The sequence below is a fragment of the Schistocerca serialis genome, chromosome 5 (assembly GCF_023864345.2).
Source record: "Schistocerca serialis cubense isolate TAMUIC-IGC-003099 chromosome 5, iqSchSeri2.2, whole genome shotgun sequence".
NCBI classification, from domain to species: Eukaryota; Metazoa; Arthropoda; class Insecta; order Orthoptera; family Acrididae; genus Schistocerca; species Schistocerca serialis.
Genome location: NC_064642.1, coordinates 511,229,210 through 511,244,192, shown reverse-complemented (window position 1 = coordinate 511,244,192; position 14,983 = coordinate 511,229,210). Strand labels below are relative to the sequence as shown.

At 41.0% G+C, this 14,983-nt stretch overlaps 1 protein-coding gene and 1 pseudogene across 1 annotated transcript in view; both read right to left on the bottom strand.

The window, feature by feature from the left end:
- LOC126481665 (odorant receptor 43a-like) overlaps window positions 1–14,983 on the bottom strand; it is a 61,006-nt gene that overhangs the window by 44,803 nt on the left and 1,220 nt on the right. The window lies entirely within an intron of this gene.
- LOC126482555 (5S ribosomal RNA) lies at window positions 313–430 on the bottom strand (annotated as a pseudogene).

Sequence of the window (14,983 nt, the reverse complement as noted above, 5' to 3'; positions counted from 1 at the left end):
CACAGTCAAGTTTTTTTCCTCTTTCTCGTCACTTCCAGTAGTCTTTTTTCCTCCCATATTTTTTTTCTTTAGTTCTTCGTTAGGTTTGCCGGTGCACTCAAACTGAAGTATTCTTCTCCGTACTGAAAATAAACTAAACTCCTTCCAAAGAGGCGATGAAAGCCGGCCCCCGTGTCATCCACGGCCCACAGGCGTCACTGGATCCAGATATGTAGAGGCATGTGGTCAGCACACAGTTTACGAGACCGGAGCCGCCACTTCTCAGTGAAGTAGCTCCTCAGTTTGCCTCACAAGGGCTGAGTGCACTCCGCTTGCCAACAGCGCTCGGCACACCGGATGGTCACCCATCCAAGTGCTAGCCCTGCCCAACAGCGCTTAACATCGGTGATCTGACGGGAACCGGTGTTACCACTGCGGCAAGGCCGTTGGCATTCTTCTCCATACTGCAATTTGAAAACTTTATCAATATCTTTCTTCTTTATTTTTAACTGTTCATGTTTCACTGCTGTGTAACACTGTATTTCAGATATAACATCTAGCAAATCTTTTCCTCAGCTCCATTTGGAACTCTCCTAGTTGTTAGTAAGTGCTTCACCTTTTCAAATGCCGTCTTTCTCATAAACGTCCTCCTCTTTGTTTATTCTTTATAATTTCCGTCCGGGTCATTAAATTTCCCAGGCGCAGAAACGACTTTCCTTGTTCTGTCCTTTTTCTGTATAAGAATATGCTAGCTGGCGTTCCTTCTTGCTTGTTCTCGTGACTTTTCTCTCTCCTATATTTATTTTCATTCCATACTCCTCGATCTGGTAGGAAAATATTTTGTTTAGCATGCGTCGATGTAGTATTCAGTCGCGAGTCACCGAATCGGCGTTAAACCTCTGTCGTTTACGCTTAGGACATCATGGGCGAAGAGGTCTGGGTGGGTTTCGCATGACTGTTGCTCTCTGACCCCACGCTTAGTCACATTCATAAGACTTATCTTGTTCAAGGACAGCCACTGTGTTGGAATTCTGGTGCATATAGAAGAGAGTAATATAGGTCGATAATTCTAGAAACCAGTTCTGCTCTAGGGGTCTGCAGTAAATTTTGATCAGTGATAAAACTGTTTCACTCATAAATCCTGTTTAGAGCCTTTCAGAGATTCTGTCAAACCTCAGCGTCCTTTTTGGTTTAGGAGAATTTAGACATTTTTTAAGCTCATATCGCTATTATTTCGTCACTCCAGAGACTTCAACGCCAATTCGGTGAGTGGCAGCGATATCATTTGTAAGGCGCTTAGTTCCTCTTGCGGCAGTTGCAACTTCAGATACTATGGCAAACACATCACATGGGGACGATCGGCAGCTCTCTACATGAAATAAATATCTGGGCCGCAGGGTGGACAGGAACACAGTGCGACCAATGCCTCGCCTCTGCACGTAGATTGCAGAACTTGGACATCCTACCAGGGACAGAACTTGATACCACTTGTAGAATATAACATAAAACAGATCACAAAAACGCGACACATTCAGGACTGTACCACAGCTCCCAAGCACGACTGTAACACTTATCGACATCTGAAATGAAGCCCCCAATTCCATTGTAGCAATCCTTACCACCGTCTACAACAGCCTCCGAACATATTACTATTCTGAGTTACAGAAAACTTCCCGAATCTTATTTTAAACCCAACAAACCCAATGGTTTCAACTTCTCATACCGACCAGTCAGCCTCACGTCGGTGTTTAGAAGGGTATTCGAATCAGTCTTCTCCCAACGCCTCCATAAACACCTACACCACTACCTATTCTATCGTATCAACCAGTGGGTCTTTCTTCCGTTGCCTCTCATGAACAGCTCCTTCATTTCACCCATTTCCTATCTCATAAGCACAATATCCGAAAATCTTCAATTTTTGCATGGCTTGATCCCTTGCGAAGCCTATGGCCGTTTATGGTATTCCATTCTGCCCTTCAGGTCTGAAGTTATGGACTTCCAGTTAATTACGTCCATCGTATTGCTTACTTACTGTCTTTGTCACCATAAACACTAGTTCCTATACCTTCACTGTTACAGCAGGAGTTCCCCAAGACTTCTCCCTTTGTCCTCTTCTGCCGTACACATCCTGAACACTGCTGTCATACTTAACCCACCACCTCCTGCTTGTCTCCTGCAGTACGTCGATGACACTGCCTTCTTAGTCGTCTACTCTACCCTATCGAAATTCCAACGGTCCGTTCGGCTCCATCTCAACCAATTCACCTCCCAACACAACTAGTGGCTCCATCCAAAACTCAGGTAATAATAGTGGGATGAATAACCCACTGCCTCTTTCCCTATTAGCTAGTTAGTTAAATTTAAACGTTTCACAGATCATTTGAATGATTCTTTTATCGAAGTGATGTGGAACGAATTAGTTTACAGGATATGTATACATGATTAGTGTTAACATTAATGAACACTTTATCATTTTAGTCCTAAACAAGCTTTTTTTACTGGCTACCAGTTTTTTAAGTAGGAATTCGTCAATGAAATAGTAGGAGTCGTCCAGGAGAAATTATTTTATATTAGATTAAACCTTCTTCGCTAAATGTCAGACATTTTATGTTATTGGGCAAATGATAAGAAAATTTTTATTGCTGCATATTGAACTCCTCTTTGAGCCACTGATAATTTTAACAATTTTTCCCTCTATTGTTGTACGTATGTGTGTCACCATTCTTCTCAAATTGTGATGGCTTATTTATGACGAAATTCATTAGCGAAAATACATATTGTGACGGTGCAGTTAAAATACCTAGCTCCTTAAAGAGGCGCCTACATGACGTCCTTTGGCGACCACAATGTATTGTTTTTACTAATCGCTTTTCTACAATCAATACTTCCTTTCTAAGTGATGGGTTACCCCAGAAAATTATTGCATACGGCATTATTGAGTGGAAATATGCAGAATATGTCAAGAGTCGATACGTTTGTTTCCAAGATAGACATTTATACGTAGAGCCTAAGTAGTTCAACTTAATTGTTTGAGAAGCTCTTCAAGTTCAAGTTTTAATCAATACATACACCCAAAAATTTGGGGCATTCTGCCCTTCTTACTGACTCCTACTCATGCGTTACACCAGTTATTGGTATGACTCCATATATTCCACTGCATTGAATGTATTATTTTCTTTCAAAATTTGAGGAAAGTCCATTTACAGGCAACCACTTATTAATTCTTCTGAAAACATTATCGACTAATCCTTCTGTTACTTTCTCTCCAATGGGATTTATCGTAATACTACTACAGTCTGCAAAAAGTACTACTTTTGTTTGATGAATTTTAAGTGGAAGACCATTCACATACGTAAGGTATAGGAATGGACCCAAAATTGAACCCTGCGGTACTCCCTTTGTGATTTTACCCCAGTCACGAATATTCTCTACTTTTCCAACCTTGTGTGAATTACTCACCACAATCTTTTGCATTCTGTTTGTGAAGTATGATTCCAATCAGTTATGTATAAATCCAACATCAATTCTACAAAACTTGAGTTTTTCTAGGAGAGTAGCGTGATGTACGCAGTCGAAGGCCTTCGAGAGATCACAAAAAATACAAACTTGTGATATTTTATTGTTTAAGGCCTTTAAAATTTGATGAGTGAATGCATAAATAGCATTCTCTGTCCAGTAAACTTTCTGGAATCCAAACTGTGATATGTTAAGTAAACTGTTTCCACTTAAGTGTGCGACTACTTTTGAGTACATTACTGTTTCGAATATTTTGGAAAAAGAGGTCAGTAAGAAAACCGGACAACAATTTTTTTAAATATGCCTTATTATCTTTCTTATGAAGTGGCTTAATAACTGTATAGTTTAACCGGTCTGGAAAAATTCCTTGCGCCAGTGATGCACAGCATATATCACTAACGACATTGCTTGTTAAATTATAAAAGCTTTTAAGAATTCTGTCTGAAATACCATAAACCGAACAAGAGCTTTTGTTTTATAGAATTTTTGTAGCTGTATTAAGTTTACTGAAGGAAAATTGAGAATTCGTTAGTTGCTCCAAGTTTCGTGGAATGGCATACATTCTCTTGCTCCTTCGAATGAACTATTTAACGCTGCAGGGTGACAATTATTGGACTGTATGAATAAAATCATCGTAACTTCTGAACGGGCTGTGTTAGGACGTTCAAACTGCACGGTTGGCGGCGGGACATCATGGGAATTAGTATGTGCATGTATGGTTTGGCTTAGGGACGAAGCCCACTTTCATTTGTATGGGTTCGCCAATAAGCAAAATTGGTGCGTTTTGGTGACTGAGAATCCGCATTTAGCGGTCGAGAAGTCTCTTCTCCCTCAACGGGTGACTGTGTGATGTGCAATATCCAGTCACGGAATAATCGATGCGATATTCCCTGATGGCGCGCTGACTATCGATCGATACATGAAGGTTATGGAAGATTATTTCATTCCCATTATCCAAAGTGACCTCGATTTCGACAATTTGTGGTTCATGCAAGACGGAGCTCGTCCCCATCGAAGCAGGAGAGTGCTTGATATCCAGAAAGAGCACTTTGGGGACCGGATTCTGGCTCTGGGGTATCCAGAGGCTACTGATATCGGCTTCGATTGGCCGCCATATTTTCCGCATCTGAAAGTATGTGTCTCCTTTTGTGGAGCTATATTAAAGACAAGGTGTACAGCAATAACTCCAAAACCATTGCCAAGCTGAAAACAACCATTCAGGAGGTCATCGACAGCATCGATGTCCATACACTTCAGTAGGTCATGCAGAATTTCGCTACTCGTGTGTACCGTATTATCGCAGGCATATCGAACATGTCATAACCTAAATCCGAATATTTGCTGTGACGTTTACATGTTTAATGGAGTGTGCGCACGCCGTAGTTTGTAACTAATTTACGTTTTTTTCATATATTTCAATAATTGTCACTCTGTATATCTGCTGCTTCGTTTGGAAAGTGACTGTCAAAAGTGCTTCCAACTTGTGAACCTTCAGACACAACACTATCATTTTTGGAATCTTGTACACTGACTGCCTGTCCTGTCTCCCGTTTGACAATCTCCCACATAGTTCTGATCTTATTATCTGCTATATTTATTACTGTCAGTACATGTGTACTTCTGAGGATTTTAATAACCTCCCTTAAAATGCTACAGCATTTCTTGTAATTTGCAATTAATGTCGGATCTTGACTTCCTCTGGTCTTCAGATAAATGTCTCTCTCCATCTTAAGTGCGATTTTAATTCCCTTAGTTATCCACGGCTTACTAGGTTTTTAATGGCTCTTTTGGATAATTTTTTTGGAAAGTAACTTTCAAATGTTGACTCAAATTTACAATGAAATAAATTAAATTTGACATTAGCATCTTTTTCTACGTATACCTCATCCCATACCACCCTATTTAGGGTATTAACTAATATCTTAAAACATTTCAGATTAACCCTCGTCCGTAAACTAACATACAGAGCCCACCTGCTAACAAGCCAACAGAAATGACACAAAAAGTTAAAACTAATAACTGCTCCTCCGTCCCTGATCCAGGTCTAGCCGACTGTGTAGTCCCATATCCCTTGATTCTGGTTTCCTCTGTCACATTACCTAGTGGGGGCTGACATCCGTGGTCTTGCCAAACGCAGTACCTTCATTTACCCCATAGCAACAGCCACAACTCTGACATCCGTGTTTTCTTACAGAAATAATGTTAGAAGGAATAATCTGTTGTATTTGAATCTCATTATTCTATTAGTTTTGAATGTTAAAACTACGTGTTTATTATTTAACGTCACTTGCCTGGACACTTGCAATATGATCTGTACCAGCTACCCTCCACGTGAGAGAAATGTCACGGCCAGCAAGAAAAGAAAATAAGGCGTGCTTGTGGGGAACAGTTTTGTTTAAATTCTCATGTTATTTCAGTGACTGTGACGCGTAGATGGAACGTTTGATTTTTAAAGCACTTGACAGCTGCCACGCACTTATATCAGTTAACTGCACACAAGTGAATGATGTAGTAAAGAAAGATGACGAAATGTTTTTTACTTTAATAAAGTTAACTGCAACTGCGATCCCCTGCACATGGAATCTAGTTACTGTGTTATGTCTATCCTAATGTTGCTCTGCACCACAATAGTGAACTGTTTCTTGTTACAAGACCTTCAAAATACTGATCGTAATGAAAATAACTGGCAGAAACAACGGAACGAATTATCCTGCCACGGCACACAAGAGGCTAAGGGCACCTCATATCAAATCACACAGCCGACAATAATTGTCGTCATAGTCTGAACTGTCTCTCTGTAGTGTGATTATTGCAGACATGTGAAAATTTCGTACGCTCAACAAAACGGGAAAAAACTCTGAAAGCGAATAGGAGAAGAATGAGGAAAGGAATCAGCCTTGTTCGTTCAAAAGAACGTCACGGAATTCACCTTAGGCGTTTTAGAGAAATCACAGGAAACCCAAACCAAGACGGATGGACGTGGATTTCCGTCGCTGCCCTACCGCATTAATTAACGGAGGCATGCAAAGTATTATTTGCAGCTGTACTGTGTGTTTACTTAAAGTGAACACTAGAAGAAGTGTACAGTTTGGATTGTTGTCCTCTAAAAGCGATGCACGACGAAACCCTTGCTTCCACCAGCTGCAGCACAATCATAAATTTCTCCACTTTGCTGGCCAGCCGCTAATAGGGAGAATGAAACTTACAATAAAAGGAAAGCCAGTTATACTCTCTACACTGTTGAGTGAATCATGAGATGTTGTAAGAACTGGGCATACTTTAAAGTGATATCCTTTGATAATGAGTAACAGTGAAAGTGGCCAATCACAAATAAAATTAAATATATTGTGTACGTAAAATAGCCTCCAGAAGAAAAATGAGTTCTTTCGAGATCGTTGGTCCATAAATACGCACTGAAACGAAATGGACCTGAGATGAATGAAGTTATGTTGATTCAGAGATTACAGAGTTCATAGCAAGCGCTTTTATCTGCGAAGATGATAGTGACCCCACTCACACGACTGGGGTGGCCTAGTCTGATCAACATGAAGAAAAACTAGTAAGTCATACACGACCAAGTCATCGGTTTTGAAAGTTATTGAACCATTTGCCGTCAAGAGAAATTGCCTCCAGAGTGCTCTCAGCCTGCAGGTCAAGCAGGCTGTCATGAAATGTGGATCTTTTCGGCGTGTGTTATGACACTGACGCGTGTCCGTTTTCCTGTGGCTGTGCTATTTTCCTAGGAGAATGTATCTCTTAGGTATTTTCCGTCGACCGGAATTTAGTGCAACCATTCCTCCAACTGAAACTGACATACGTGTTTCTCGGCATCGTTATGGCCCTTAATAATGCTGACCGAACGAGGTGATGCAGCGGTAACACATTGAACTCGCACTCGGTAGTGCGGCAGTTCAAACCTCCGTCCGGCCATCCGGGTTTAAATTCTCCTTCGTTTCTCTGAAATGAGTGACACACATGCCGGATTGGTTTTTTTGGAAAGCAGAAAGCCAGTTTAGTTTCCCATTCTGCCCAATCGGAAATTTTGCTCTATCCCCAATGACCTTGTCATCGACGAGAAGTTAATGTTCAGTCGTCCATCCGTCCTTTTTAACTGCGCTGTACCACAAATTGGAGCATCGACCACAACGTCTTCATTCCTCCTTACATGACGGTAATTTCAGACAGGCCTCGGCGACAGATGAAGTGCCCAGCTGTTTAAGTCGGGTGTTTCCCAGAGTCTCTTCGGAGCTCTCTTCGACTTTTCTGATAACGTGGCCCATTTGCGATGACACAAGTACAGATTATATATCCTGTTCCTGGAGATCTAAATTGTTTTTATATTAAAAGGACACATTTGATTCTAGTTGATGAAGTCTGTGTGGAAGATGCAATTGTCGTACAGTCAGAAATTTGGAAAACAGCACTAATCAGTCAAACTGACGAAGCCTTAGAAACCACTTTAAGGACTTCTTACTCTCCTACAACATTTCTCAAAGAACTAGTATGGTTTTTTGCAAGGAAATCAAATTTATCGCACGAACACGAACATTGCCGAATTCTAAACAAGTATCAGATGGACAAAAGGAAATGAAAATCGCTCAGTAAAGGGAACGTAACTGGATCTGAGGCTATTTTTATTTTCCGTTTATTTTTGTCACAAGTCTTCTCACTAGTTTGACGCGGCCCTCCAAAAATTCCTCAGACGTGCCAACCTCTTCATCTCAGAGTAGAACTTGCAGTCAACGTCCTGAATTATTTGTTGGATATACACCAGTATTTGTCTCCCCAACAATTTTCTACCTTTACTGCTCCGTCAAGTACCAGAGAACTTATTCCTTCATGTCTTAAGGCATGTCATATCATCCTGCATCTTCTTCTTTTCGATATTTTTCGCTAGCTGTTCACTCAGTTTCTACAGAGACCTTCCTCACTTCTTATCAGTCCACGTAATTTTCAATATCCGTCTATGGCAGCGTGTTGGTTGGTTGGTTGCTTGGGGAAGGAGACCAGACAGCGTGGTCATCGGTCTCATCGGATTAGGAAGGATGGGGAAGGAAGTCGGCCGTGCCCTTTCAGAGGAACCATCCCGGCATTTGCCTGGAGTGATTTAGGGAAATCACTATGGCAGCGTGTCTCAGAGGCTTAGATTTTCTGTTTTTCCTGTTTCCCAACAGTCTGTGGTTAACTTCCATACAAGTCCATATTCCAAACGTCCAGTCTGAGAAAATTATTTCCAGAAATTAAACCTGATGTTTGATACGAGTACACTTCTTTTGGTAGGAACGACCTCTTTGCCTGGGCTTGCCTACTTTTCATGTCATATGTTATTTTGCTTTCAAGGTATCAGAATTTAGTCACTTAGTCTTCCCATTTCTGGTGATAAGTTTATCGCTAATCTCTTTTCTGTTATTTGTCATTACTTGCACCTTTCTTCGGTTCGCTCTCAATCCACAGCGTGTGCTCATTAGACTGTTCATTTAGTTTCTCAGATCCTACAGTTCTTCTCCTCTTTTACTGAGGATAGCAATGACATCGCTGAATCTTATCACTGATATTCTTTCGCACAGTCCTAGTCGCGAAACTTTCTTTTATTTCCATCATCGCTTCTTCGATGTATAGATTGAAAAATAGGTTGAAATACTACTTTCCTGTCTCATACCATTTCTAATTCATGCGCTCAGTTCTTGGTCTTCCACTCTTATTTTTCACTATAGCATTCTACATAGGATACGCTCGTCTTCTAGCAGCGCTCCATCGTAGGACACTGGAGAAAAGAAGCGTTTCACGGGACTGCAAAAATGAGCAGGTCATTCCCGCTTTCCAGAAGGGTTGTCTAACGGATTCACATAACTAGAGGCTTATATCATTGACTTTTCATGAATTCTGGAAAACGCGATGTGCTCGCGTATTATGTATTTGTAGAACATAGCTTTCCTCAGATACCGGAACCCAAACTGGTGCCATGTCCCTGTTCTTACAGAAAGTGCCTCCCGAAGAAAACACTAGTGTACGTAAAATCAAACCTCATTCTTCTTTGAGTGGAAGAGATTCTACCAAATGGAACAAAACATTCTTAATGGAGGGAAACAATCAGACTTAAAAGTACCCTTGGCTCTCCTCCAAAGAAGCAGTGTACCATTACTACTGTTCACAGTTCATATTTATATACTATAGTAGGTACCATCTGAAGCTTCATGACCCGACTCGCGGATGGTGCTGTTATACAGAGTAGTTTTTTAACTTGAAGCAACTAAATATCTCGAAAACGACGCAGCGTATTCAAAACTTGTTCTAGGTGAAAAGTTGACATTATTAAATACGATATCTCTCTGTGCTGCAACTTGCCACCTTGAAACCACCGCTTCAGAGTGGGAGTGGTAAACTTTCTATTTTCAAATTGGTTTTGCAATTAAAAACAGACGCATTTGGTTCTACATTTCATTTACGATGTAAATGTAGATCTTTGTGTTATAAAGGTTCGTATTTATGTTCACACGTTACTTGAGTGTTGTAAATCTGATTGTACGGCACAAATGTGACTAGACATTGACACCCACGGGAAATAAGCTACTTCTACGGTAACGTAGTTTTTTGTTCCCTACGGGTTTGATTGTGGTGATCCCCCAAACCATCGGAATTCTTGACTTCGGTGGCCACCCTCGAACCCCATCATCAGGGAGACTGATGTCGGTGTGTGTTTGTATCCAACCGCCGTAACACAAGCGTTGGCCCATACTCGGCTACAGACGGAATATAAGCAACAACCACTGCCATAAGGTAAAATGTTCATGAACTTATAGTGACCTGCCGTGGAAACTCACCGAAATCAAGCACCCAAATGGTGAGAGGCAAGGAGACTCACCGATGAGAAGCATTCCAATGGGTACAGTAAACTATTCAGAGCACGTCGTTGTTTCTGGATCATGCTAAAGGTAGTATCTAACCAGACATTGAAACGGCTAACCATATTGTACTGTGCAATCGAATCTGAAACACTACAGTACATTTAGAACATCAGTATCAACCCCTAGAATACAAGTTTACATTTGCATATTAAGTGAAATATAGAATCAAATGCATCGGTTCTCAACTGCTAAAAGAGACACACTTCATATTAGTGGATTATAGTGCCATCTACCACGAATTGAAAACAACGGTTTCAGTAAAAAATCACGGGTGTTTGGCGTAGAATCCGAATATGTAGTAAAAATTGGAGATTTCTATTTGATAATACAAGTTTGACCCCGCCCACGCAGGAGAGGTGGTTAGGAGATAGTCAGTTGTAGGAAAGACAAATGCCCCCTTTACTAATATTAACTTTTAACCAATAACACTTTTTTCATAAGATGCGCCGTTTTCGAGATTTTTAGCTGTCTCAAGTTTCAACAAGCACCCTGTATACATGGTGATTGCATAATGATATCACAAACTTTCAGGGATAATGAGAGGATAAATGTATCAATCTGAGGTAAGGGAAAAGACCGAGTCGAAAGTTATAAGCGAACATGGGTCTTAGAAATGACACTGGACCTCTTCCTCCAAAAGCTCTTTGCTTTCCATATTTTGAGAGGAGTTAGTAAGGTCCGAAACAAGAAAAGATTCTCTTGCAAATATGGGCTCTAAGACGCATATCTCAAGAGATATGATCACTTTTTCAGTAGACGAGATGTGTTTTACACTAGTAAAGATGAACATGTGCTCAAAGCTCTTAAAGTATGCACTTACGAGCCCATATTTACTTGACAGTTTTTTCTTGTTTTGGTCCGCACTACCTTCTCCCAAAGGTATGGAAAGCAAAGAGCTTGCAGTAGAAGATGTCCACTGTCATACGTATCACTTTCGCATAACTTTCAACTCGTTCGTTTGCTGATCAGGGTCCATTACGTCAAATTGATAGAGTTATACTTTTCTATCGTCCCTGAAAGTTTGTACCACCAGCACGGAATCACCCTGTATAGGGAAGTAGCGAAGCCGGGAAACTGTAACGAAATACAGGAAGAACTGCATAGGACTGACGCTTGGCGCAGGAACTGGGAGCTGAGTCTCAATGTAATCAAATGTGACATATTTCACATAAAAGACTCGTTACCGTTTAATTGCACGAACTCTGACAATTACTAAGGAGACCACACCCAGCCTTTCTAACGCATGTAAATTTAGGCAAGTATTTGACCCATTTCTGAAAAAACTATTTGATGCAGGACATTAATATTTTTACTGTATGTTACATGATGCTGATAGAGTCAAGTGTACTAAAATCTACTTTATCCATTTTATAATTTTTAAGAAATACTTTTTTAAATTTATTAACAAAAAATATTAAGTTTTTTCTGCAGAAAATATTTTTTGTGAACTTCCTAATGGGGGAATATTAATGAATGTAGTACCAGAGGTGGCTTTTTATGTTATACAGACTCTCTGAAAAATTCATTCATTTATCTATGATAGTTTCTGATATAATGGGGCATATGTACTGAAAATTTTAGTTGCGGGAAATTGACTTTAAAGAAAAAACTTTTGAAATTTGTTACTTACAGTTAATTAAAACTGTCCTGCGCTATATGATGGCCCTTATTTGGCCTCTAGCAGGTCTTCCAGCTTCTTTTTCACCTTCCTGGATGTTTGTCTTGCTTTCTTGGCCATATTAGATGCAGACCTGTCTACATCGGCTATCCTCATTTTATCGCAATGTTGCAGCCCAGTGATATTTTTACCAGGATTAATTCCCAGCTTTTCCAGTACCCAACACTTTCCAATATTACCACAATTGAATGTAATAACAGCATCATGAACTCCTAGTTTCATTTTATGCATGGCTACAAATACAGTTTTAGGGAGGCGGTTCCAAATTATGCTGTTGAAACATTCATTTGGGTTCTGCAGACATTTCCTTAGAAGGTCAGGATAAGCCAAGTCTCTGAAAATAGGTTTAATTGCACTAATAACAGCAACAGGAAGAGAATGCTGGTGAGAGCAAGATTCTCCAGTTGCTTGAGCCCTATTGTATTTCCACCACGAATTTTCTGCTGATGGACACAATCCAAGACATGGCTTATCATCAGTAGAGGACTTATGGAAGAATATGGCCCAAACATCTCTCTTCATTGCATCCAGGTTTTCTTTATTTCTCCTAATTGCCTGCCCATAGTATACATGCAAGTTTTCTGTTTCAGTTTCAGTTAACCGACCCCGTCTGGTCAAGAATTTTCCATCTTCTAATTTTTTCCTCTCATATCAACAGTTAGTTTTCTCAGCCTTGTTCCCAAACGTTTTTGGACATGGCCTACACATTCTAGTTTGCTAATAATGGCATTTCCATATGGCTTAGAATTGACAGTAGTTGGATTTACAGTGGGTGACAGGAAAGTGGACGTGGCACATAAACACACGTGGTAGGAAAATGCTCTTTAAATGCTCGAAAAAAAATTTTTCAGCAAAATCCTTTTGACAGTACTTAAATAAAACCTTAATCTATCGAAATATGATGAAAACCACAGGATGTGTGGTCCACCCGCAAAAGTGGTAACTTATTAAAAATTTTCCGACCGATACCCGAGTATTGGTTCTATACACGGGACCCTTTCATGTAAGGAAATGGAGAAAATACAAGGTAGAGTAGCGCGCTTCGGCTCAGGGTTCGCTTAGCAAGCGCGAAACTGGTAGACGCTACAAGAGAGACATTGTACTTCACATTGAAGTTCACGGCGACAATTCCGAGGGGATTCGATACACACGAACCAACAAATATAATGCTTTCTTGTACATATACTCGCGAAAAGACCACTAAAGTAAAATGCGAGAGATTCAAACTCAATCAGAGACTAGCGAACGGTAGTTCTTCCCGTGTAGCATTCGCGACTGGGAAAGAAAGGGATAAGAGTCAGTTATATACATAGACGCTCTACCACACACCTTAAGATGTAGGTAGATCAATCTTCGTAGTTTATACGGTGAGGTGATAAAAGTCATGGGATAGCGATATGCACATATCCTGATGGCTGTAGTATCGCGTGCACAAGATGTAAGTGCAGTGCATTGGCGGAACAGTCATTTGTACTCAGGTGATTCATGTGAAGCGGTATCCGACGTGATTATGGCCGCACTATGGGAATTAACACACTTTGAATTCGGAATGATACTTAGAGCTAGGCGCCTGGGACATTCTGTTTCAGAAATTGTTAGGAAATTCAATATTGCGAGGTCCACAGGGTGAAGTGTGTGCCGAGAAAATCAAATTTCAGACCACAGAGACCGCAGTGGCCGATGGCCTTCACTTAACGACCAAGAGTAGCTGTGTTTCTGTGTTTGCGTAGAGCTGTCAGTACTAACTGACAAGAAACACTGCGTGAGCACCCGTAGGTATCTGTGTGGGACGTACGACGAAGGTATCAGTTAGGACAATGCGGCGAAATTTGGCGTTAATGGGCTACGGCAGCAGATGACCAAGGCAACTGCCTTTGCTAACAGCACGATATCGCCAGCAGCGTCTCTGCTGGTATCGTGGCCGTGTCGGTTGGACCCTAGATGTCTAGAAAACGGTGGCCTGATCAGATGAGTCTCAATTTGAACTGCTAAGAGTTGGTTGTACGGTTCGAGTGTGACATAGACCCCGAGAAAACATGAGCCCAAGTTGTCAACAAGGTGCTGTGAAAACTGGTGGTGACTCCATATGGTGTGATCTGTGTTTACGTGAAATGGACTGGGTCTTAAAAAAAAATATTTATTCTTCAATATATGTGGTACATGAACAACCCACCACCTTAAACAATTAGTGGGTCCTAATTGATACAATGCAATTATTATTACTGCAGCTTATTTCTAACAATGTTAGCTCTTTTACTCTTGCACTATGGGCACTACTGCTATGTCTTAGGTTCTGATGTTTGGCTATTACTACTTACGCTAGTCTACTTTACCTGCAGCGTTACGTGTGTGGGTCTTCTGGTCCAACTGAACCTATCTACCTATCTATGAAATTTCCTGGCAGGTTAAAACTGTGTGCCGGACCGAGACTCGAACTCGGGACCTTAGCCTTTCGCGGGCAAGTGTTCTAGCATCTGAGCCACCCAAGCATGACTCACGCCCCGTCCTCACAGCTTCTGTAAAGTTTGGAAGGTAAGAGACGAGGTACTGGCAGATGTGAAGCTGTGAGGACGGGGAGTGAGTCGTGCTTGGGTAGCTCAGATAGTAGAGCACTTGCCCGCGAAAGGCAAAGGCCCCGAGTTCGAGTTTCGGTCCGGCACACAGTTTTAGTCTGCCAGGAAGTTTCATATCAGCGCACACTCTGCTGCACAGTGAAAATCTCATTTTGAACCTATCTATGACTGAAAACGGTTATGTTCAGCTATCTGGAGACCATTTGCAAGCAAACAACGATAGAATTTTTATGAATGACAAGTCGCCATGCCACCGGGCCACAATTGTTTGCGACTGGCTAGAAGAACATTCTGGTGCGTTCCAGCGAATGTTTTGGCCACCAGATCGCAAG